Source organism: Vespula vulgaris, chromosome 6 (genome assembly GCF_905475345.1).
Source record: "Vespula vulgaris chromosome 6, iyVesVulg1.1, whole genome shotgun sequence".
NCBI lineage: Eukaryota > Metazoa > Arthropoda > Insecta > Hymenoptera > Vespidae > Vespula > Vespula vulgaris.
This window is the reverse complement of record NC_066591.1, coordinates 5,790,882-5,816,977: the sequence shown is the minus strand read 5'-3', so window position 1 is coordinate 5,816,977 and position 26,096 is coordinate 5,790,882. Positions and strand designations below refer to the sequence as shown.

At 35.2% G+C, this 26,096-nt stretch overlaps 2 long non-coding RNA genes across 25 annotated transcripts; both read right to left on the bottom strand.

Annotated features, from left to right (window-relative positions):
• Window positions 1–8,079: 8,079 nt before the first annotated feature.
• Window positions 8,080–9,764, bottom strand: LOC127064738 (uncharacterized). Its single transcript, XR_007781818.1, has 3 exons — window positions 9,579–9,764; window positions 8,630–8,962; window positions 8,080–8,196 (listed from the first exon to the last, which is right to left on the bottom strand). It is a non-coding gene; the product is annotated as an uncharacterized LOC127064738 (long non-coding RNA).
• Window positions 9,765–10,450: 686 nt separating this feature from the next.
• LOC127064731 (uncharacterized) lies at window positions 10,451–24,870 on the bottom strand. 24 transcript variants are annotated; one of them, XR_007781790.1, is made up of 8 exons: window positions 19,687–20,063; window positions 18,343–18,918; window positions 17,608–17,766; window positions 16,072–16,839; window positions 15,079–15,111; window positions 14,311–14,502; window positions 11,848–13,734; window positions 10,452–11,463 (listed from the first exon to the last, which is right to left on the bottom strand). It is a non-coding gene; the product is annotated as an uncharacterized LOC127064731 (long non-coding RNA). The 24 variants fall into 24 exon arrangements; XR_007781796.1 differs by lacking the exon at window positions 15,079–15,111 and having other exon boundaries at window positions 10,453–11,463; window positions 11,848–12,423; window positions 12,808–13,734; window positions 15,847–16,839; XR_007781793.1 differs by lacking the exon at window positions 15,079–15,111 and adding an exon at window positions 19,495–19,527 and having other exon boundaries at window positions 10,453–11,463; window positions 15,847–16,839; window positions 19,912–20,063.
• Between the last annotated feature and the right edge of the window lie 1,226 nt (window positions 24,871–26,096).

Sequence of the window (26,096 nt, the reverse complement as noted above, 5' to 3'; positions counted from 1 at the left end):
ATAATTGCTTAATAAATTACCAATTGTTTACTACAATTAAGACACATAATGTAAATCATTCAAGATACGTTATGGAAAAAAAGGAAAAGAATTGTGAATATTTCACAATATTTAAGAATTATATCGCGTTAAAAAAAGAAAAAAAAAAAGGGGAAAAAAAGTAAAAGTATACTGCACCTTGTGTCGTATTATAAAATGCATACACAATTTTGTATACCGCCATAAACATATCCATAACGAGATCAGATCTATATTTAACCAATAGATTACATGTATTTTATATTATTACATTTATACTAACGCGAAGTATGCAGTTACATTTTGTCTGATATACGTATTAAATCGTTTATATGTAAGACACTTTTTTATCTATTAAATTAAAAAAAATATAGTAATACAATTTCACAATTTTAAAATCATGTAGTTTGTATATGTGTATGAAATAGTAATAAAATATGAAATCTGAAAAAGGAAAATACGATCATATATAAAAATATTACACAAATATTACAGACAAAATAGTTTTAATACATTCTTGCTTATTATTCTTATGAATTATTTTTATCGCCACTGCTTGTTTTAACAGATCCTAACTTTCTTAACTACATCAAGTCTTATAGATTTTTAATCAATAATTAGAATTCTATATAAGATGATGATTATATTTATACAAGTCATAAAATGACTCTTACAAAAAATGAGCCATCCTACAACTTGTGATAAGACTACGTTGGCATTGGATAAAATATATATATAAATATATAATCATCAAAAAGTGAGTATATATATAAAAAAAGATGCAAAAAGAATTATTGCATCTTTAATCATACTAATAATTATATAAAAAAATTCAAAATTATTTTGAAATAAAAATCTATATGCTTGAGTATCCAGGTGCATTCCTGAATGCAAACCTGTCCCTACTCTGAACTATTTTCACTCACACTCCTGAGTGTGGTCAGCCTTTTCATTCGTTTCATTTATATACCAAGATATATGCATTTTTATTCCAAAAAATAATCATATTTACTTACTATATGCATAAATATTTCTTATAAATTCATCGTCATATCATTCATTATTTCTTCTTCTTATTTCTTATGAATCTGTCATATATATGTATTTATAAAAAAACTATATATATATTTTTTATATATCTGCGAACCATTTCATTTGATAATCATGTTTAAATAATTTGGAATAGAAATGTACATCCTTGACATATTTTGTGCACTCCTGAGTGCAAGGCTCTTATTTGTCTATCATATCGCTCGCTTAGCAAGATTTATACATTTCTAATTTAAAATGATTCAAATTTTTTTTCATTCACTTGCACTCTGTTTAAATATGAATATATTATTATATTACAATGAGTATGAAATAATCTTTATTTATTATTAAATAAACATTATTTATTATTAAATAAACATTATTTCTTAAAAAAAATAAAAAGACTAGAATATTTAAATATTTATTTATTACATACCTTTATAAGTGCATTTTCATCTTGATCATTTAAAACAAGAAACGTATATCCTTACTATATGTTCATCTGCATTCCTGAATGCAGGCATGTACTTACTGTAACTTATCATATGCACTCCTGAGTGCAGGCAAGCCATTTCAATCGCTTCATTTATATACCAAGACTTATGCATTTTTATTCCAAAAAATATTCGTACTTTTCTTAAATACATATAAATATTTATTAATAATCTTTGTATCATTCATTAATAATCTTGTTAATATTTCTCATAAAACTTTCATATATATACATTCATATATATATATATATATATATATATATATATATATATATATATATATATATATATATATATATATAATAAAAATACTCTCTCTTTCTCTCTCTCATATATATTTATTAAATCTTTCATCTCATATTTATTTGTTAATAATTTTGGAATAAATATGTATACTCTTGACATATTTTAATATGCACTCCTGAGTGCTGGCTGCCATTTATGTCGCTTTATTCATCTAGTAAGGTTTATATATATTTCTTATCAGAATGATCCAAATTTCCTTTTAATTCATTTGCACCATTTAATAATCATTCATTTATTATATATGGAATAAAACAAAATTTCATTTATTTATTGTTAAACAAATGTAATATATTGAAAAAAAAAATATATCACCAGAGATCGACGTATTTTATATATTTCTTCGTTCAGTATCCTTATTTGTGCATTCATTCATTCATCTTTGATCATTCCGAATGTGAAATATATATCCTTACTATAATATGTTCATTTGCATTCCTGAATGCAATCATGTACTTACAGTGAACCTTTCATATGCACTCCTGAGTGCAGGCAAGCCAATTTATTCGTTTCATTTATATACCAAGACGTATATCTTTTTATTCCAAAAAATATTTATGTTTCCTTCAAATATGTATAAACATTTACTAATAATCTTTGTATCATTTATTATATTTTCTTATGAAACTTTCATATATATAATAAAAATACTCCCTTTTTCTCTCTCCTTCTCCTCTCTCCCTCTCTTTCTCTCTCTTTCATATATATTTATTAAGTCGTTCATCTCATATTCATTTGTTGATAATTTTGGAATAAAAATATATACTCTTGACATATTTTAATATGCACTCCTGAGTGCTGGCTGCCAATATATATATTCATCTGCATTCCTGAATGCAGGCATTTTGATTTGTCATCAAGTCTTGTAGATTTTTAACCAGAATAACCAAAATAAACAGAATAATCAGAATAATCAGATTAATCAGATTAATCAGAATAATCAGAATAATCAGAATCAGATTGCAAAAAGATAATGAAGATGAGGATATGGATGATAACGATAATGATTACCACATAAGAGTCATTTTGCAACTCGTGGTAGAGCTGTGTTGACATTGAAATATGCATATATCTCGTATATATGCATATACATTATGAAATTATGAACATGAAAAATATGATTAAAATATGATTATTCTGAATTAAAAATCAACATGCTTGGGTATCCAGATGCACTCCTGAGTGCAATGCTGCTGCAGGCCACGGACGTCCACACAATATTTAACGAGCGTGACTCTATCTTTGTAACTAAAAATCTACTTCAAGAAAAGACTCTACTTTAAAACTTTAAAATGCAAGGACTCGACTTTAATTTAAAAAGAAAAAATGCAAGGACTCGACTTTAATTTAAAAAGGAAAATGCCAGAACTCGACTTTAATTTAAAATGAAAAGAGGGAGGGCTTGACTTTAATTAGGAAAAAAAAAATAAAAATAAAAATAGACAATGCAAAGGGCTTGATTTTACTCTGAAGTGAAAAACTGACTCTACTTTTAAAAAATACAATGACTCGACTTTACTTTAAGAAAAAATTGCAATAACTCTATTAATTAATAACTGCAAAAGCTTGACTCTAATAAAAAAAACATTTTCACGAACGCGAGTGCGGAATACCGTAGCAAGGAGATGGAATGGTCCATCATCTCCATCCAGGAACAAACTACTACGAGCATAAGTGTCAACGTGGTAAAGGGTAAAAGGGTTTTGATAAGACCACAAGCCATTAACGAAGGGTTCGACATACCGATCACCTTTGAAAAATGACTTGTGGTCGATAGTTGCCCTCTTGAGCCACAATATGTGGGAGCCTCTTCGGCACATAGCCACTTCTTGCTTCGTGCCCTAACCACTGCATTGGAGCATTCCTTACGTGCGACGCAAGATAAGTTTACGCATCAAAAAACGCCCTACCGTTCGAAGCAACGCACCCACAAAGATTGACATACTGCAGTGGTTGCTACTACAAGAATGAAATCGTCCCTAAGCTAAACCGACCTAATCCCGACCTGATCTCACTTTACGCAACAAGACTCAAACCACTCGTGTAAACGCACGAATTGAACGAGACGCAATAGTCGCAAGCTAAGGGGTTGGGAAGTGAAAACACATTTTCGCACGCAGGTTGTTCTGTTTTTTCTTTTTTTTTTTCTTTTTTTTCTTAACCTAACGAGCGGTAAGCGCTTGCGACGTAAAGTATCGATTTCTTCTAAATAGTATAACCACTGAAGTATGGCAAAATTCGCGAATGAATCACCCCAAACGGCACTGACGAGTCCCAACGCGTATTCTCAACTGCGTTTTCTACTCTGCCTAGGTGCGTCTCGATTTTCTAATGATCTTTATTTATTTATTTATCTATTTATTTAATTAAAAAAAATAAAAATAAAGATAAAAGATCCTTGTAGAAATATTTCAACTAACGCGTAAAGCTATCCTAGCCTGTGGACAATCAATGGACTCAAAGAATCCACCAACCGTACACAATAACACAGGCACATTTAATCGAATGCTCCAGCAGACATAATATTCGTTCTATTCGATGAACCTATTACAAACTAATATTAACTCGTTGCACTTAAAAGATGAATATAGTTTCGGTAAAATGTCAAAATCACAAGAATTGTAATATTTCCATTTTACTTATGCAGGTATATTCTATCTCTAAATAAGAAATATATAGATAATAAATATTGTAAGAATCGCGAAGTGCAAGAATTAATTTAAAACTAAGTATCGAACTAATTCAAAATCCTTTGCTAAGTTCAAAAGATATGGGATGTATCTGATGTTCTCATTGGGTGCAAAGTTTTTCGAACTGTTTGATACTGATTTATTGCGTATGCAAAGTGTCAGCAAAAGATGTAAGAAAAAAAAAAAATTAAAAAAAAATATATAAAAAGATAAAGTTCAGCCATGCTGAAGGATTGTAAAATTTGCTGAAACTTCACAAATCCCCGGAGAAAGGACTTCCCACTCCTGAGTGGGAATCGCATCCTTACCCGGTCCCTACCTACTTAAAATTAATTGAAACATTCACTCAGAAAAGTATGCTACCTGCCTGCCTATGACCTATATTTAAAAAGTGCAAACATTCACACCAACACATACACTCCACGGTTCTCTCACACTCCACCAGGGTGCAAAAGCCTACACTAGAGAGCATGCCCCGGGGCACCTCCGACACCCTAGTTCAACCGCGTATTTTTTCTAATAATATTTAGGAGTACGTACCATTTGCTGAAATCGACTGCCAAGGCTAATGATTATTGCATACATGACTAAAGCAAAAATACTAGTACATACTAGTATACATATAGATACTAGTAATATATACGAGTATTTAAAATTTTCCACAAGAATGTGGTAACTATTATGCAAATCGATATTGATATAATTATATATTAGATATATAATATATCTATTTAAAAGTTATCGCGAAACGATGTACAATGCACTTCCTAAAACGCACATACAAGTGCAAGGTACACCGTGCAATCACCAGCACAATGACAGCCGCTAAAGAGGAAAACTTAAAACTAAATCCACACTAACTGTTTCTCACCCACACGAGTAACACCTGGGTTAAACGCATAGATGAGAACGCAGAAAGCATGGGGGGAGAAACGGGTATTAGTATATTAGTGCTGAAAATCCTGAGCTAAAAAATGATTAATTTATAATATATATAAAAAAATATATAAAAAAATATATAAAAATATATATATATAAAAACATTTAAGCGGACTGTGACTCTAGAGTCTCTTTGCACGTCTTATTAGCAAGAGCTCAAGCAAGGATGGATGATGGTAGGCGGTCACCACATATGAGTGTGACCACCACATATGGGTTTTACCACTAAAAGTGGTAAAAAAATAATAAGTTGCAAAAATAGTTTTGCAACCCCACCTGTATACACCGCTTAAGGGCCTTTGAGCGACCCGCGGTAGGCAGTCGTTGACATGGAGGGATGAAATATGCACATAGCTCGTATATATGCATACGCATTATGCAGTTATGAAATTTCATTATTAAGAAATATATAATTTTAATAAAAAACCTCGGACGACTCCTTTCATCAAATGGCTGTTCTAATGAAAGAACGGGATTATAATCCACCACTTAACTGCCAGAATCTATCCGTCGCGAAAGGGGTTTGTCTTCTTGCTCATTTGTTGGTAAATCGATATTTCGAAATATCGAAGTAAATCGCGATTAAATGGACTAAGTACGAAGCAATGCATGTAACGTAAACCACGTTATATGCTTTATACCGAAATCGGGTAAATGAATGCCCGATTTCATTAATAATATCGCGAGCAAAAACGAAAAGAGAAAAAAGTGCTAATAAACAGCACTGTAGATTAAACGACTTTGAAACAAGAAGACCCTGGCCTGATCTAGATATATGTATATAATAATAATAATAAAATATGCACAAGAAAATATCTAATTAAACATATAGGGATCACTCGTGAATAAAATCAAAGATCTTAATCACGGACACTTTTGCTCGTTTCGGACATGGGACGTCTGCGAATACAACCAGTGACCCGTGCCGATAAGGACCTTTCATCCTCGGCATGATGGGTACCAGAGGAACTTTAAACTTTTCACTCACTACTTAAGAAGTTCTGCGATGGCTCCAAAACACTCGTCCCCCTCGTAGGAGGTCGAATGATGTCGTGAAGTTGGTTGAAATTATCGTTGAATCGTTGAATCGTTGAATCGTTGAATCGTTGAATCGTTGAATCGTTGATTGATCTGTAATTAATAAGGCACAAAAAATGATTAGTTATATATTTCATATTAAAAGGAATATCTTTAATGAATGGAAATAGTAAAAAAAAAAACTATGAACTTATTGATGAATGAGAAGTAATGATTAAAATAAAGAAAAATACTTACGTGTAATTTTATCCAAACGAAGCTTTACAATCGTCGGTAAAGATGAAGAGGATGAATTTTTAAGTTCACACTTTCGACCATTACAATATTTATCGCAACGCAATCCTCTTCTCCCGAATAGGCCGAAAGTGTGTTAATGATTCTAACAACACGGCGAACATATGATTTTAACAAGAATATGACATAAATTCTTGTTTTTTGATTTACTAACGCGACCGAGAAATTCTAAACGGCGAACAACACTGACTCTAATTCGCGATTTTATTTTATTTTATTTTTAAAGCAACCTATACGGTTGCAAAATAATCAAACTGTTTCGCACAAGCACTGACTCTAAAATCGCATTGCGCGCGATCTACAACTGAAGACCTGTTGAATAAAAATTGTTAAAGCAAGCTGTGGCGTTTATTTCTACAATTTATATCGTATGAAATATTATATATTAAATATTAAATATTCAATATTAAATATCATATCACATTATTCAAATTACATGTTTTTAAATCATAAATTTATATTACATCCTTTGTATGCTATAATAATAAAAAAAAGTACTATTCAAAAGATGTAACTGCAAAACTTGTAAGCTATATTAAAATGAATGAATATGTAAAAGCAAACGATCAAGATCGCGTTGTATCTATCGTTTAAAAATAGATATAATCGCGATAGAGATATGTTCACAGAAGTATACTAATTGCGTGGATACCTCTAAATCAGAATAGATATAGCATTAAAGTAAAACTAGACAAGGAGCAGTAAAATTGAAATTATAATATTTATAATATTAATTAAACGATTAAACGCATCTTGAAATTTTATTCTATTTTAATTTAACTTTTATTATACTTTAATTACATTTTCATTATTCTCGGTGTTTCTTAATATTCCTTAAATTCAATGTAAAATTGAACAAATGTTTAATAAATTAATATTTAATCAAAATTATTTCAACAAATGTTTTGAATTGTTTCAACAAATTTTTAATAAATTAATATTTAATCAAAATTATTTCCTAATACACCGAACGTCAGCCTTTGGCCCGGTAGTGCGTACGTTGTATAATATAAAATATACGAACGTTCGCAATACCGATTTCCGGATCCCACCACAAGGAGGTAGCTGCGTATGGAGATCCATATATAAATTTCTTTAAAAACATATAAAATATTATATAATAAAAGTTCTGGATATAATAGAGCATAGAAACTTATAACAGGACTACTATAGAAGACTCGAAATCATATAGTACAGTAGATAGTTCGTTAGAATTAATATCGAATTTTTTATATTAATTGAAATGAAATAAAAATATTTTAACCATAAACTTACTGCGTATACTTATATATGAAGAGCAGGAGGAAGTATATGAGAACTGCTATCAAATGTGTAGACGTCCAGACAAATTGATGAATATTATATTGGCCAATATGATGAATAATAACCTGAAAATATTCAAACTATTATTAATATAGAATAAAATTGTATATGAATATGTATAAACATATGAGTGTATGTACAGATTACATATAATTTATATATGCATATACGTGACGCGTCTTAAAGTTTCTTAAAAGTTACTTCTATATATAGTACGTATAGAAGAAAGAGTAATAGAAATTACATGATAATTGTTATCGATTATTTTCAACATTAATTAAATATGACAAAATTCAAAAAGATTATTAATATAGAAAACGATTAAGTCAATCTATATACATAAATCTGTCCACATATGTGAAAATGTGAGTCGGATATGCAACATATAATAGTGTATATTGAAATCTAATATGATATAAAATAAGATTAATGAATCGTAAATGATTAAATCAAACTTATAAAATATTATATATAATGAAAATGTGAAATTAGACGAACCGATATTAACAAAGCAGGAGCAAGTCTGAACACGTCTGGACGGCTGCTGACACAATCAAGAACTGAGTACAGATGAACTAGAAAGGTCGTCCTCTTGGTTATCCTTCGATTGTATACATGTGTATTGTTGATAGTTCCCAAGTGTTTCGTCTAGTACAGCGTATACAAATATATATATGTATAGATATACGTATAGTAGAATATGATCACTGTCATTGTTTTTCTTTTCTTTCTTGCTGGGTTCATTTCCAAGAATTATTTGGCAATTAGTGGGGAACTCAACGCTATTATTTGTATGTTATCTTTCTTTCTTCGTTATGAAGCTCAGTATATCTATATAAAAACAGATTTTTAATTTTAAAATATGCGCATATAATGGTGAATATACGTAGAATAGAAAATATATTTAACCTGAAAATCGTGATATTAATAAAAATAACATTGCTCGCTTTGTATCTTAAGATACAAAGCCGAACAATATCGATTGCTCAGTTCTCAAAACTTGGAGGTAACTGCATACGGAAACCTGATCGTTAATAAAAATGTAATAAATTCTATCATGATATGTAATAATTCTGAAATAAAATAATAGCTGAAGGAGTAAATTTGATGACGAATAACATAAAAAGTATAAGAATTTCTATACCATCCCATGAGACAATAAAATTTCTATAATATTAAAGTAATCGTGATAAAGTTAGAATAAAGAAGTTTTGTAATAAAATGCATAATTAAAATAAAATTAATTAGTGCTTTCGTAGATCTGTACTCGTCTAAATGTTATATGGGAATAAACATCTCTCCTCTAGCCTTGAGGAAGTTCGAACGCTCGATTGTTTTTGTTTTAATATCGCATCGAGATACACGACCTAATATGACCTCCATATTGTATGTTACCTATCTCTCTCTATTAAGCCTTGCTATATGTATTAAAATAAGATAAACTTACCTGTAAGTAACAAAGAGATGTATAAATTGGTATATCCAATGCTCTGTGTGTAGTTCGGGAAATTTTTAGAAATCTGAAAAAAGTGAGATCATATTATTATTGAACCCAATTAAAAGTGTGTACGTAATATGTGTAGAGAAATCCGGAGATGGCGTGTGTGTTACTTTTATATATCGTATACCTCTATATGTATGTATGTATGTATGTATGTATATATATATGTATGATATATATATATATATATATATATATATATATATATATACATATAAATATGATCATATACCTCTGTGTACGTGCGTATGTGTGAGTGTATATGATCGTATATGAAGATCAAATGTAATACAAAATATCAATCGATCACAACTATTAATGCAAAATTATTGATCAGAGCATCATTAAAAAATGAGAGAAATATAAATATTATGAAAATAAAACAGGAAAATTGAAAAAAAAGTGCGACGCGAAAGGCTGATTTTATTTTCGCGAATATCTTTTTAACGCGATGATGCCCTGACTTGCGAACGCGGCCTCATATAAATATAGGTTTACGTACACGCAATAAAAAAAAATTAATATTTAAACAATAATACATTCATTTAACAACACAAAGACCATATCATACGAGAAACAAAATAATTTCAATTTAATATGTTAATACTTCGAAATTTTCGTCTCGGCATCATTGGTTTGGTGTAACAAACATATACGACTTTTATTTACTTTGATGATTATTTTGTTAGTTTCCCTTTGTACGCCGATGAATGAGTATCACAGCTCTTTCATTTCGAAAACGAAAGCTTAAAATATAATACTTTCGCTAATTTTACATTTATTTAAATATTTTTTAATATTCGCTCAATACAAAACATTAATATTTAAACAATAGTACATTTGTTTAACATTACAAAGATGACAACGCGAGAGAAACAAAATAATTTTGGTTTATAATTTTAATACTTAAAAATTTTCGTTCCGCGATCATTGGCCTTGTGTAATAAGAACATATATGACTTTTATTTACTTTGACTATTATTTTGTTAGTTTCCTTTTATACGCCGACGAGTGCACATTGCAGTACTCATAGGATGCGTTCCCCGCAAGTAATAACGAAGAGTTAACGTAAGTACATAATTATTTTTATTTTAGAATTAAATGGTGTAATGGGGGATACTCTCCCACTCGTGACAACACAGTCGGACCTTTCACCGACTTTGACAGTTAATGGTCCAGTCTTGCTTCGAATTTCGACGCGTTCACATCGCAGTTCTCGGAGTACGCATTCTCCACAAGTAATACAGAAGAGTTAATGTAAGTATATTATTACATCTCTCATTCTTTTAATAATCTATACGATTTATTTTATTTCAGAATTAAATCGTGAAGTGGGAATAATTTCCCATCCGTGATGACAATAAATCAGACATTTGACCGACTTTGACAGTCACTGATACAATTGTGCTTTGAACTTCGACGTGTACACACCGCAGTTCTCGCAATACGCGTTCTCTGCAAGTAATAACGAAGAGTTAATGTAAGTTCGTTATGCGATCACTCATTCTTTCATTATTTCACACGAATTATTTTATTTTAGAATAAAATCGGGAGGTGAGGATATTCTCCAACCCGTGAGGACAACAAAATCAGGTCTTTGACAAACCTTTACGGTTACTAGTGCAGTTGTGCCTTGGACTCCGACGAGAAAACTTAGAAATTTTCGCGGATGCCATCCATGCAAGTATTAACGAACAGTTAATTCAAATATACAACAGCTTCTTTGATTTTAGACTTAAATGCAGAGTAGGGATACTCGCTTTCGAGAGACGACAACAAAGTGGGGTCATGAACCGACCTTTGCAGTTACTAGTTCAGTTGTGCTTTGGACCTCGACAAGGGAACTTAGAAATTTTCGCAGATGCCATCCATGCAAGTATTAACGAACAGTTAATTCAAATATTCAACAGCTTCTTTGATTTTAGACTTAAATGCAGAGTAGGGATACTCGCTTTCGAGAGACGACAACAAAGTGGGGTTATGAACCGACCTTTGCAGTTACTAGTTCAGTTGTGCTTTGGACCTCGACGAGAGAACTTAGAAATTTTGGCGGATGCCATCCATGCAAGTATTACCGAACAGTTAACTCAAATATACAACAGCTTCTTTGATTTTAGACTTAAATGCAGAGTAGGGATACTCAGCTTCGAGAGACGACAACAAAGTCGGGTCTTCGACCGACCTTTACAGTTACTAGTTCAGTTGTGCTTTGGACCTCGACGAGAGAACTTAGAAATTTTCGCGGATGCCATCCATGCAAGTATTACCGAACAGTTAATTCAAATATACAACAACTTCTTTGATTTTAGACTTAAATGCAGAGTAGGGATAATCGGCTTCGAGAGACGACAACAAAGTCGGGTCTTCGACCGACCTTTACAGTTACTAGTTCAGTTGTGCTTTGGACTTCGACGAGAGAACTTAGAAATTTTCGTGGATGCCATCCATGCAAGTATTAACGAACAGTTAATTCAAATATACAACAGCTTCTTTGATTTTAGACTTAAATGCAGAGTAGGGATACTCGCTTTCGAGAGACGACAACAAAGTGGGGTCATGAACCGACCTTTGCAGTTACTAGTTCAGTTGTGCTTTGGACCTCGACGAGAGAACTTAGAAATTTTGGCGGATGCCATCCATGCAAGTATTACCGAACAGTTAACTCAAATATACAACAGCTTCTTTGATTTTAGACTTAAATGCAGAGTAGGGATACTCGGCTTCGAGAGACGACAACAAAGTCGGGTCTTCGACCGACCTTTACAGTTACTAGTTCAGTTGTGCTTTGGACCTCGACGAGAGAACTTAGAAATTTTCGCGCATGCCATCCATGCAAGTATTACCGAACAGTTAATTCAAATATACAACAGCTTCTTTGATTTTAGACTTAAATGCAGAGTAGGGATAATCGGCTTCGAGAGACGACAACAAAGTCGGGTCTTCGACCGACCTTTACAGTTACTAGTTCAGTTGTGCTTTGGACCTCGACGAGAGAACTTAGAAATTTTCGCGGATGCCATCCATGCAAGTATTACCGAACAGTTAATTCAAATATACAACAGCTTCTTTGATTTTAGACTTAAATGCAGAGTAGGGATACTCGGCTTCGAGAGACGACAACAAAGTCGGGTCTTCGACCGACCTTTACAGTTACTAGTTCAGTTGTGCTTTGAACCTCGACGAGAGAACTTAGAAATTTTCGCGGATGCCATCCATGCAAGTATTACCGAACAGTTAATTCAAATATACAACAGCTTCTTTGATTTTAGACTTAAATGCAGAGTAGGGATACTCGGCTTCGAGAGACGACAACAAAGTCGGGTATTCGACCGACCTTTACAGTTACTAGTTCAGTTGTGCTTTGGACCTCGACGAGAGAACTTAGAAATTTTCGCGGATGCCATCCATGCAAGTATTACCGAACAGTTAATTCAAATATACAACAGCTTCTTTGATTTTAGACTTAAATACAGAGTAGGGATACTCGCATTCGAGAGACGACAACAAAGTCCGGTCTTGGACCGACCTTTACAGTTACTAGTTCAGTTGTGCTTTGGACTTCGACGAGAGAACTTAGAAATTTTCGTGGATGCCATCCATGCAAGTATTAACGAACAGTTAATTCAAATATACAACAGCTTCTTTGATTTTAGACTTAAATGCAGAGTAGGGATACTCGCTTTCGAGAGACGACAACAAAGTGGGGTCATGAACCGACCTTTGCAGTTACTAGTTCAGTTGTGCTTTGGACCTCGACGAGAGAACTTAGAAATTTTGGCGGATGCCATCCATGCAAGTATTACCGAACAGTTAACTCAAATATACAACAGCTTCTTTGATTTTAGACTTAAATGCAGAGTAGGGATACTCGGCTTCGAGAGACGACAACAAAGTCGGGTCTTCGACCGACCTTTACAGTTACTAGTTCAGTTGTGCTTTGGACCTCGACGAGAGAACTTAGAAATTTTCGCGCATGCCATCCATGCAAGTATTACCGAACAGTTAATTCAAATATACAACAGCTTCTTTGATTTTAGACTTAAATGCAGAGTAGGGATACTCGGCTTCGAGAGACGACAACAAAGTCGGGTCTTCGACCGACCTTTACAGTTACTAGTTCAGTTGTGCTTTGGACCTCGACGAGAGAACTTAGAAATTTTCGCGGATGCCATCCATGCAAGTATTACCGAACAGTTAATTCAAATATACAACAGCTTCTTTGATTTTAGACTTAAATGCAGAGTAGGGATACTCGGCTTCGAGAGACGACAACAAAGTCGGGTATTCGACCGACCTTTACAGTTACTAGTTCAGTTGTGCTTTGGACTTCGACGAGAGAACTTAGAAATTTTCGTGGATGCCATCCATGCAAGTATTAACGAACAGTTAATTCAAATATACAACAGCTTCTTTGATTTTAGACTTAAATGCAGAGTAGGGATACTCGGCTTCGAGAGACGACAACAAAGTCGGGTATTCGACCGACCTTTACAGTTACTAGTTCAGTTGTGCTTTGGACTTCGACGAGAGAACTTAGAAATTTTCGTGGATGCCATCCATGCAAGTATTAACGAACAGTTAATTCAAATATACAACAGCTTCTTTGATTTTAGACTTAAATGCAGAGTAGGGATAATCGGCTTCGAGAGACGACAACAAAGTCGGGTCTTCGACCGACCTTTACAGTTACTAGTTCAGTTGTGCTTTGAACCTCGACGAGAGAACTTAGAAATTTTCGCGGATGCCATCCATGCAAGTATTACCGAACAGTTAATTCAAATATACAACAGCTTCTTTGATTTTAGACTTAAATGCAGAGTAGGGATACTCGGCTTCGAGAGACGACAACAAAGTCGGGTATTCGACCGACCTTTACAGTTACTAGTTCAGTTGTGCTTTGGACTTCGACGAGAGAACTTAGAAATTTTCGTGGATGCCATCCATGCAAGTATTAACGAACAGTTAACTCAAATATACAACAGCTTCTTTGATTTTAGACTTAAATGCAGAGTAGGGATACTCGCATTCGAGAGACGACAACAAAGTCCGGTCTTGGACCGACCTTTACAGTTACTAGTTCAGTTGTGCTTTGAACCTCGACGAGAGAACTTAGAAATTTTCGCGGATGCCATCCATGCAAGTATTACCGAACAGTTAACTCAAATATACAACAGCTTCTTTGATTTTAGACTTAAATGCAGAGTAGGGATACTCGGCTTCGAGAGACGACAACAAAGTCGGGTCTTCGACCGACCTTTACAGTTACTAGTTCAGTTGTGCTTTGGACCTCGACGAGAGAACTTAGAAATTTTCGCGCATGCCATCCATGCAAGTATTACCGAACAGTTAATTCAAATATACAACAGCTTCTTTGATTTTAGACTTAAATGCAGAGTAGGGATAATCGGCTTCGAGAGACGACAACAAAGTCGGGTCTTCGACCGACCTTTACAGTTACTAGTTCAGTTGTGCTTTGGACCTCGACGAGAGAACTTAGAAATTTTCGCGGATGCCATCCATGCAAGTATTACCGAACAGTTAATTCAAATATACAACAACTTCTTTGATTTTAGACTTAAATGCAGAGTAGGGATAATCGGCTTCGAGAGACGACAACAAAGTCGGGTCTTCGACCGACCTTTACAGTTACTAGTTCAGTTGTGCTTTGGACTTCGACGAGAGAACTTAGAAATTTTCGTGGATGCCATCCATGCAAGTATTAACGAACAGTTAATTCAAATATACAACAGCTTCTTTGATTTTAGACTTAAATGCAGAGTAGGGATACTCGCTTTCGAGAGACGACAACAAAGTGGGGTCATGAACCGACCTTTGCAGTTACTAGTTCAGTTGTGCTTTGGACCTCGACGAGAGAACTTAGAAATTTTGGCGGATGCCATCCATGCAAGTATTACCGAACAGTTAACTCAAATATACAACAGCTTCTTTGATTTTAGACTTAAATGCAGAGTAGGGATACTCGGCTTCGAGAGACGACAACAAAGTCGGGTCTTCGACCGACCTTTACAGTTACTAGTTCAGTTGTGCTTTGGACCTCGACGAGAGAACTTAGAAATTTTCGCGGATGCCATCCATGCAAGTATTACCGAACAGTTAATTCAAATATACAACAGCTTCTTTGATTTTAGACTTAAATGCAGAGTAGGGATAATCGGCTTCGAGAGACGACAACAAAGTCGGGTCTTCGACCGACCTTTACAGTTACTAGTTCAGTTGTGCTTTGGACCTCGACGAGAGAACTTAGAAATTTTCGCGGATGCCATCCATGCAAGTATTACCGAACAGTTAATTCAAATATACAACAGCTTCTTTGATTTTAGACTTAAATGCAGAGTAGGGATACTCGGCTTCGAGAGACGACAACAAAGTCGGGTCTTCGACCGACCTTTACAGTTACTAGTTCAGTTGTGCTTTGAACCTCGACGAGAGAACTTAGAAATTTTCGCGGATGCCATCCATGCAAGTATTACCGAACAGTTAATTCAAATATACAACAGCTTCTTTGATTTTAGACTTAAATGCAGAGTAGGGATACTCGGCTTCGAGAGACGACAACAAAGTCGGGTCTTCGACCGACCTTTACAGTTACTAGTTCAGTTGTGCTTTGGACCTCGACGAGAGAACTTAGAAATTTTCGCGGATGCCATCCATGCAAGTATTACCGAACAGTTAATTCAAATATACAACAGCTTCTTTGATTTTAGACTTAAATACAGAGTAGGGATACTCGCATTCGAGAGACGACAACAAAGTCCGGTCTTGGACCGACCTTTACAGTTACTAGTTCAGTTGTGCTTTGGACTTCGACGAGAGAACTTAGAAATTTTCGTGGATGCCATCCATGCAAGTATTAACGAACAGTTAATTCAAATATACAACAGCTTCTTTGATTTTAGACTTAAATGCAGAGTAGGGATACTCGCTTTCGAGAGACGACAACAAAGTGGGGTCATGAACCGACCTTTGCAGTTACTAGTTCAGTTGTGCTTTGGACCTCGACGAGAGAACTTAGAAATTTTGGCGGATGCCATCCATGCAAGTATTACCGAACAGTTAACTCAAATATACAACAGCTTCTTTGATTTTAGACTTAAATGCAGAGTAGGGATACTCGGCTTCGAGAGACGACAACAAAGTCGGGTCTTCGACCGACCTTTACAGTTACTAGTTCAGTTGTGCTTTGGACCTCGACGAGAGAACTTAGAAATTTTCGCGCATGCCATCCATGCAAGTATTACCGAACAGTTAATTCAAATATACAACAGCTTCTTTGATTTTAGACTTAAATGCAGAGTAGGGATAATCGGCTTCGAGAGACGACAACAAAGTCGGGTCTTCGACCGACCTTTACAGTTACTAGTTCAGTTGTGCTTTGGACCTCGACGAGAGAACTTAGAAATTTTCGCGGATGCCATCCATGCAAGTATTACCGAACAGTTAATTCAAATATACAACAGCTTCTTTGATTTTAGACTTAAATGCAGAGTAGGGATACTCGGCTTCGAGAGACGACAACAAAGTCGGGTATTCGACCGACCTTTACAGTTACTAGTTCAGTTGTGCTTTGGACTTCGACGAGAGAACTTAGAAATTTTCGTGGATGCCATCCATGCAAGTATTAACGAACAGTTAATTCAAATATACAACAGCTTCTTTGATTTTAGACTTAAATGCAGAGTAGGGATACTCGGCTTCGAGAGACGACAACAAAGTCGGGTATTCGACCGACCTTTACAGTTACTAGTTCAGTTGTGCTTTGGACTTCGACGAGAGAACTTAGAAATTTTCGTGGATGCCATCCATGCAAGTATTAACGAACAGTTAATTCAAATATACAACAGCTTCTTTGATTTTAGACTTAAATGCAGAGTAGGGATAATCGGCTTCGAGAGACGACAACAAAGTCGGGTCTTCGACCGACCTTTACAGTTACTAGTTCAGTTGTGCTTTGAACCTCGACGAGAGAACTTAGAAATTTTCGCGGATGCCATCCATGCAAGTATTACCGAACAGTTAATTCAAATATACAACAGCTTCTTTGATTTTAGACTTAAATGCAGAGTAGGGATACTCGGCTTCGAGAGACGACAACAAAGTCGGGTATTCGACCGACCTTTACAGTTACTAGTTCAGTTGTGCTTTGGACTTCGACGAGAGAACTTAGAAATTTTCGTGGATGCCATCCATGCAAGTATTAACGAACAGTTAACTCAAATATACAACAGCTTCTTTGATTTTAGACTTAAATGCAGAGTAGGGATACTCGCATTCGAGAGACGACAACAAAGTCCGGTCTTGGACCGACCTTTACAGTTACTAGTTCAGTTGTGCTTTGAACCTCGACGAGAGAACTTAGAAATTTTCGCGGATGCCATCCATGCAAGTATTACCGAACAGTTAACTCAAATATACAACAGCTTCTTTGATTTTAGACTTAAATGCAGAGTAGGGATACTCGGCTTCGAGAGACGACAACAAAGTCGGGTCTTCGACCGACCTTTACAGTTACTAGTTCAGTTGTGCTTTGGACCTCGACGAGAGAACTTAGAAATTTTCGCGCATGCCATCCATGCAAGTATTACCGAACAGTTAATTCAAATATACAACAGCTTCTTTGATTTTAGACTTAAATGCAGAGTAGGGATAATCGGCTTCGAGAGACGACAACAAAGTCGGGTCTTCGACCGACCTTTACAGTTACTAGTTCAGTTGTGCTTTGGACCTCGACGAGAGAACTTAGAAATTTTCGCGGATGCCATCCATGCAAGTATTACCGAACAGTTAATTCAAATATACAACAGCTTCTTTGATTTTAGACTTAAATGCAGAGTAGGGATACTCGGCTTCGAGAGACGACAACAAAGTCGGGTCTTCGACCGACCTTTACAGTTACTAGTTCAGTTGTGCTTTGAACCTCGACGAGAGAACTTAGAAATTTTCGCGGATGCCATCCATGCAAGTATTACCGAACAGTTAATTCAAATATACAACAGCTTCTTTGATTTTAGACTTAAATGCAGAGTAGGGATACTCGGCTTCGAGAGACGACAACAAAGTCGGGTATTCGACCGACCTTTACAGTTACTAGTTCAGTTGTGCTTTGGACCTCGACGAGAGAACTTAGAAATTTTCGCGGATGCCATCCATGCAAGTATTACCGAACAGTTAATTCAAATATACAACAGCTTCTTTGATTTTAGACTTAAATGCAGAGTAGGGATACTCGGCTTCGAGAGACGACAACAAAGTCGGGTATTCGACCGACCTTTACAGTTACTAGTTCAGTTGCGCTTTGGACCTCGACGAGAGAACTTAGAAATTTTCGCGGATGCCATCCATGCAAGTATTACCGAACAGTTAATTCAAATATACAACAGCTTCTTTGATTTTAGACTTAAATACAGAGTAGGGATACTCGCATTCGAGAGACGACAACAAAGTCCGGTCTTGGACCGACCTTTACAGTTACTAGTTCAGTTGTGCTTTGGACTTCGACGAGAGAACTTAGAAATTTTCGTGGATGCCATCCATGCAAGTATTAACGAACAGTTAATTCAAATATACAACAGCTTCTTTGATTTTAGACTTAAATGCAGAGTAGGGATACTCGCTTTCGAGAGACGACAACAAAGTGGGGTCATGAACCGACCTTTGCAGTTACTAGTTCAGTTGTGCTTTGGACCTCGACGAGAGAACTTAGAAATTTTGGCGGATGCCATCCATGCAAGTATTACCGAACAGTTAACTCAAATATACAACAGCTTCTTTGATTTTAGACTTAAATGCAGAGTAGGGATACTCGGCTTCGAGAGACGACAACAAAGTCGGGTCTTCGACCGACCTTTACAGTTACTAGTTCAGTTGTGCTTTGGACCTCGACGAGAGAACTTAGAAATTTTCGCGCATGCCATCCATGCAAGTATTACCGAACAGTTAATTCAAATATACAACAGCTTCTTTGATTTTAGACTTAAATGCAGAGTAGGGATAATCGGCTTCGAGAGACGACAACAAAGTCGGGTCTTCGACCGACCTTTACAGTTACTAGTTCAGTTGTGCTTTGGACCTCGACGAGAGAACTTAGAAATTTTCGCGGATGCCATCCATGCAAGTATTACCGAACAGTTAATTCAAATATACAACAGCTTCTTTGATTTTAGACTTAAATGCAGAGTAGGGATACTCGGCTTCGAGAGACGACAACAAAGTCGGGTCTTCGACCGACCTTTACAGTTACTAGTTCAGTTGTGCTTTGAACCTCGACGAGAGAACTTAGAAATTTTCGCGGATGCCATCCATGCAAGTATTACCGAACAGTTAATTCAAATATACAACAGCTTCTTTGATTTTAGACTTAAATGCAGAGTAGGGATACTCGGCTTCGAGAGACGACAACAAAGTCGGGTATTCGACCGACCTTTACAGTTACTAGTTCAGTTGTGCTTTGGACTTCGACGAGAGAACTTAGAAATTTTCGTGGATGCCATCCATGCAAGTATTAACGAACAGTTAACTCAAATATACAACAGCTTCTTTGATTTTAGACTTAAATGCAGAGTAGGGATACTCGCATTCGAGAGACGACAACAAAGTCCGGTCTTGGACCGACCTTTACAGTTACTAGTTCAGTTGTGCTTTGGACTTCGACGAGAGAACTTAGAAATTTTCGTGGATGCCATCCATGCAAGTATTAACGAACAGTTAACTCAAATATACAACAGCTTCTTTGATTTTAGACTTAAATGCAGAGTAGGGATACTCGCTTTCGAGAGACGACAACAAAGTGGGGTCATGAACCGACCTTTGCAGTTACTAGTTCAGTTGTGCTTTGGACCTCGACGAGAGAACTTAGAAATTTTCGCGGATGCCATCCATGCAAGTATTACCGAACAGTTAACTCAAACATACAACAGCTTCTTTGATTTTAGACTTAAATGCAGAGTAGGGATACTCGGCTTCGAGAGATGACAACAAAGTCGGGTCTTCGACCGACCTTTACAGTCACTAGTTCAGTTGTGCTTTGGACCTCGACGAGAGAACTTAGAAATTTTCGCAGGATGTAATTCGAGAGAGTATTAACGAAGAGTCGAGGCAAGTATATGTTTCTATCACTCATATTTTCGAAATTCTATACTATTTCTTTTGTTTCAGACTTCAATTTCGCACTCACGGGGGACTTTGACAATCTATCTCCGACAGTAGACTTTAAAATTTTCCCACTATCGAGGATTTTGACAATCTATTTCCAGAAGTGGACTTAGAAATTTTCGCACTGTCGAGGACTTTGACAATCTATCTTCAGGAGTGGACTTAGAAAGTTTTGTACTATGGGAGGACTGAAAATCTATCTCCGCCAGTGGACTTAGAAATTTTCGCACTGTCGAGGACTTTGACAATCTATCTTCAGGAGTGGACTTAGAAAGTTTTGTACTATGGGAGGACTGAAAATCTATCTCCGCCAGTGGACTTAGAAATTTTCGCACTGTCGAGGACTTTGACAATCTATCTTCAGGAGTGGACTTAGAAATTTTCGCAGGATACAATTCGAGAGAGTATTAACGAAGAGTCGAGGCAAGTATATGTTTCTATCACTCATATTTTCGAAATTCTATACTATTTCTTTTGTTTCAGACTTCAATTTCGCACTCACGGGGTACTTTGACAATCTATCTCCGACAGTAGACTTTGAAATTTTCCCACTGTCGAGGATTTTGACAATCTACTTCCAGAAGTGGACTTAGAAATTTTCGCACTGTCGAGGACTTTGACAATCTATCTTCAGGAGTGGACTTAGAAAGTTTTGTACTATGGGAGGACTGAAAATCTATCTCCGCCAGTGGACTTAGAAATTTTCGCACTGTCGAGGACTTTGACAATCTATCTTCAGGAGTGGACTTAGAAATTTTCGCAGGATACAATTCAAGAGAGTATTAACGAAGAGTCGAGGCAAGTATATGTTTCTATCACTCATATTTTCGAAATTCTATACTATTTATTTGTTTCAGACTTCGATTTTGCACTCTCGGGGGACTTTGAAAATCTATCTTCGCTAGTGGACTTAGAAATTTTCGCACTGTCGAAGACTTTGACAATCTATCTCCAGGATTGGACTTAGAAATTTTCGTACTATCGAGGGACTGAAAATCTATCTCCGCCAGTGGACTTAGAAATTTTCGCACTGTCGAGGACTTTGACAATCTATCTTCAGGAGTGGACTTAGAAATTTTCGCAGGATACAATTCAAGAGAGTATTAACGAAGAGTGGAGGCAAGTATATGTTTCTATCACTCATATTTTCGAAATTCTATACTATTTCTTTTGTTTCAGACTTCAATTTCGCGCTCACGGGGGACTTTGACAATCTATCTCCGACAGTAGACTTTGAAATTTTCCCACTATCGAGGATTTTGACAATCTATTTCCAGAAGTGGACTTAGAAATTTTCGCACTGTCGAGGACTTTGACAATCTATCTTCAGGAGTGGACTTAAAAAGTTTTGTACTATGGGAGGACTGAAAATCTATCTCCGCCAGTGGACTTAGAAATTTTCGCACTATCGAGGACTTTGACAATCTATTTCCAGGAGTGGACTTAGAAATTTTCGCACTATCGAGGACTTTGACAATCTATCTCCAGGATTGGACTTAGAAATTTTTGCTCGATGCCATTTGTGCGAGTATTAACGAAGACTTAAAGTAAGCATATTTCTCTATCACATATTTGTTGAATGATTTATACAGTCTTTTATTATAACAGTGATACCGACTATTTTATTTCTATTTTTATATTTCAGAACCCCGTTGCAGTCGCGCATGTAACAATGAAGAAATCGAGGATTTGTATTGCTAAAATAAAAATAAAAGCAGTGTTTGTTCGTTCGCGTTTCGCGATTTAAACGATAAGTGCTTTTACATGAACTGCGCGCAATGCAGTCAATAGAGTCAGTGTTTGTTCGCGTAGTTTTTTGATTTTTTAACAGTCACACAGACTGTACTTATAAAAAATAGTAGAGTTTCGCGAAATAAATTCAGTGACCGTTCGTTAATAAATAACTACCGCGAATTAGAGTCAGTGCATCACTGAAGTGGATCTCAACCAACTTCGATGTCGACCTACCTCATTTTCAACCAACTACAAATCATCCACCCTCAATTTCGACCTAAGTCGCGGTCCAGTGTTTTGGAGCCGTCGCAGAACTTCTTAAGTAGTAAGTTAATTTTTGAGTCCCTCCGACACTCAATCATGTCGAGGACGAAAGGTCCGAATCGGCACGGGTGATTGGTTGTAATTAATTAGTAGAAGAGCAATGAGTGACCACGAGTAAATTTCTTCGGAGATTTACTCGTGAATGGTTCGTTATTTTTTGATTTATTTATTAGATCAGGATAGAGTCTTCTTGCTTAAACGCGTTAATTATAATTATTTCAAATTTTAAATATTTAAATGCATTTTTAAATAATTTTCTCTCATCAAAATAGTGAAGAATCGCAATATTCGCAAATTTTAATGATGAATAAGCAAGAAGACATCGCGATGGATTGTCTCTCGATTACAAGCGAAATTGTATAATTTATTTTCTAATAATTGGAATAAATGCTTGTAAGAAGGAACGTCCAATGATTTTTCAATACATTTTTATATAAAGATTAATCAATTTTATTAATAAAAGAAAAGTCTCAATAGAGTCATTACTTTTGAAAGAATAAAGTAGAGTAGAGTCGTTGATAAAAGATAAAGAGACTTGTAGAATCACAACGCGTAGAACACAGAATAAGTTAATCAATTTTTAGCTTAGGATTTTCAGCAATTAATAAATTAATTCTCGTTTCTCTTCCGATGCTTGCTCGATTTTTCGTTTCAGGTTTGATTTAGAGTTACGTTAGATTTATTAGTTTTCTTGCACGTCTTAGAATAAGGGTCGGTTTTAGTTCTTTGGTATTGACGATAGTTATGAAATTTATTCTGTAGTTGTGGTTAGGGCACGAAGCAAAGAAGAGGCTATATGTCGAAGAGGCCCCCACAAAATGTGGCTCAAGAGGGCAACTATAACACTATTGAGTTATATTCGAAGGTTCCACAGAACTCTTCGAATATGGCTCTTAGTCATATTTTAATTTTACCATGTTGTCACTCAAAATGCTCTTATATAGTAGTAATGTAGATTTGAGAAACGACGTAACATTCCGTCCCCTATTCTACTTTGCCACGCGTACGCGAATAGAATTTTTATAATATTTTATTCATTTTTATTATTAAAGTCGAGTAATCGCGTTTTTCTTTTTAAATTTTTAATTAAAATCATAATTCTATTTTAATAAAATCACGTCTTTCGTTGAAATAGAGTCATAAATTTTTCGGTCGTCACGTACGTGAGTGTTCGCGATCGCGAGATTAAGTCCTGCCGAGGACTACGTTTTGATTATTGAAATCGAAATATAGACACGACCGGTCGTGTCTCGAGATGCCTGAAGCTGACGGTGTAGACGGTGGAGCATTCTGTAAGCGGAGTTTTATACATCTCCAGTTTGTTGAGAAGCTCGAAGCTCCCGAAGCGGAAAGGCATCTCGGATCGTGGATTTTAGAGTAGAATCCCCGTTAGTCCGTGGGTCTCCAGCTGCAGCAACCTCCAAGCGGTGGGACCCGGGTCGGTAATACTTGCGAAATATTGAAATCTATGTCTAAATTATATCTACAATCTATAACTAAATTATATATGTATATATATATATATAATTATATAGCGCAAGCATTACCGGGCGAATGGCTGCATATTATAGTTTAAACAAATTATGTTAAATTATTGATTAAATTGTTGATTAATTACTCTGTCTTCTTTCGGGTGGGACCCTTGGGAGGGGCCCTCGGGTGTGGGCCTTAGGCGGGTTTGGCTCTTTCACTAAGGAAAAATCAAACTCAATTATGGTACTCTGATTTTCTTCGAATAAAACGATCTTCGAGATGCATATCAATCGTTCAGAATTCTATTTTTCTCACGCGAACATACACAAATACTCTTTTTCACTTCTTCTCTTCTTCATTTCTTCTTTTCTTTTACTCTTTTCTATTTATCTTCTTTTAATCATTTTTTAACTCTTTTTCTGTTTCAGGTTAGATCATCGAGGGAGCGATCATCGAGTGAGGGATCATCTAGGGATCGGTCATCATGGAATTAAATTTTTACAGAGAAATTTTTGAATTAAATGTCTTTTTACATATAATTTTTACTCTTATATTTAAGTTTTCTAATCTTTTTAATTTTTGCTTTTATATTAAATTTTTGCTTTTATATTAAATTTTTGCTTTTATATTTATTTTATGTTACCTGTTTAATTTTTGCTTTTATATTTAATTTTTGCTTTTATATGTAATTTTTGTTATATCTAATTTTTGCTTTTATATTTAGTTTATGTTACCTGTTTAATTTTTGCTTTTATATTTAATTTTTGGTTTTATATTTAATTTTTGTTATATCTAATTTTTGCTTTTATATTTAGTTTATGTTACCTGTTTAATTTTTACTTTTATATTTAGTTTATGTTACCTGTTTAATTTTTGCTTTTATATATAATTTTTGTTATATCTAATTTTTGCTTTTATATTTAGTTTATGTTACCTGTTTAATTTTTACTTTTATATTTAGTTTATGTTACCTCTTTAATTTTTGCTTTTATATATAATTTTTGTTATATCTAATTTTTGCTTTTATATTTAGTTTATGTTACCTGTTTAATTTTTGCATTTATATTCATCTCTTGTATTATTCTTTGTCTGTTTCAGATTAGGTAATCGAGGAACCAATCATCGTGGGATTTTTACATGGAAGTTAATGGAACCTCTCTGCATATAATTTTTGTTATATGCAGAAAGGGTATGTCTCCTTGCTTCCGTACGCGAATGATAGGGAAAACACTCACGCGCGTGACGGCCGGCACACGCGTGGGTGTTCGCGATCGCGAGATTTAGTCCTACCGAGGACTTCGTTTTGTTCTTTGAAATAGCGAAATAGACACGACCGGTCGTGTCTCGAGATGTCTGAAGCCGACGGTGTGGACGGTGGAGCAATCTGTAAGCGGGGTTTTATACATCTCCAGTTTGCTGAGAAGCTCGAAGCTCCCGAAGCGGAAAGGCATCTCGGATCGTGGATTTTAGAGTAGAATCCCCGTTAGTCCGTGGGTCTCCAGCTGCAGCAACCTCCAAGCGGTGGGACCCGGGTCGGTAATACTTGCGAAATATTGAAATCTATGTCTAAATTATATCTACAATCTATAACTAAATTATATATGTATATATATATAATTATATAGCGCAAGCATTACCGGGCGAATGGCTGCATATTATAGTTTAAACAAATTATGTTAAATTATTGTTTAAATTGTTGATTAATTACTCTGTCTTCTTTCGGGTGGGACCCTTGGGAGGGGCCCTCGGGTGTGGGCCTTAGGC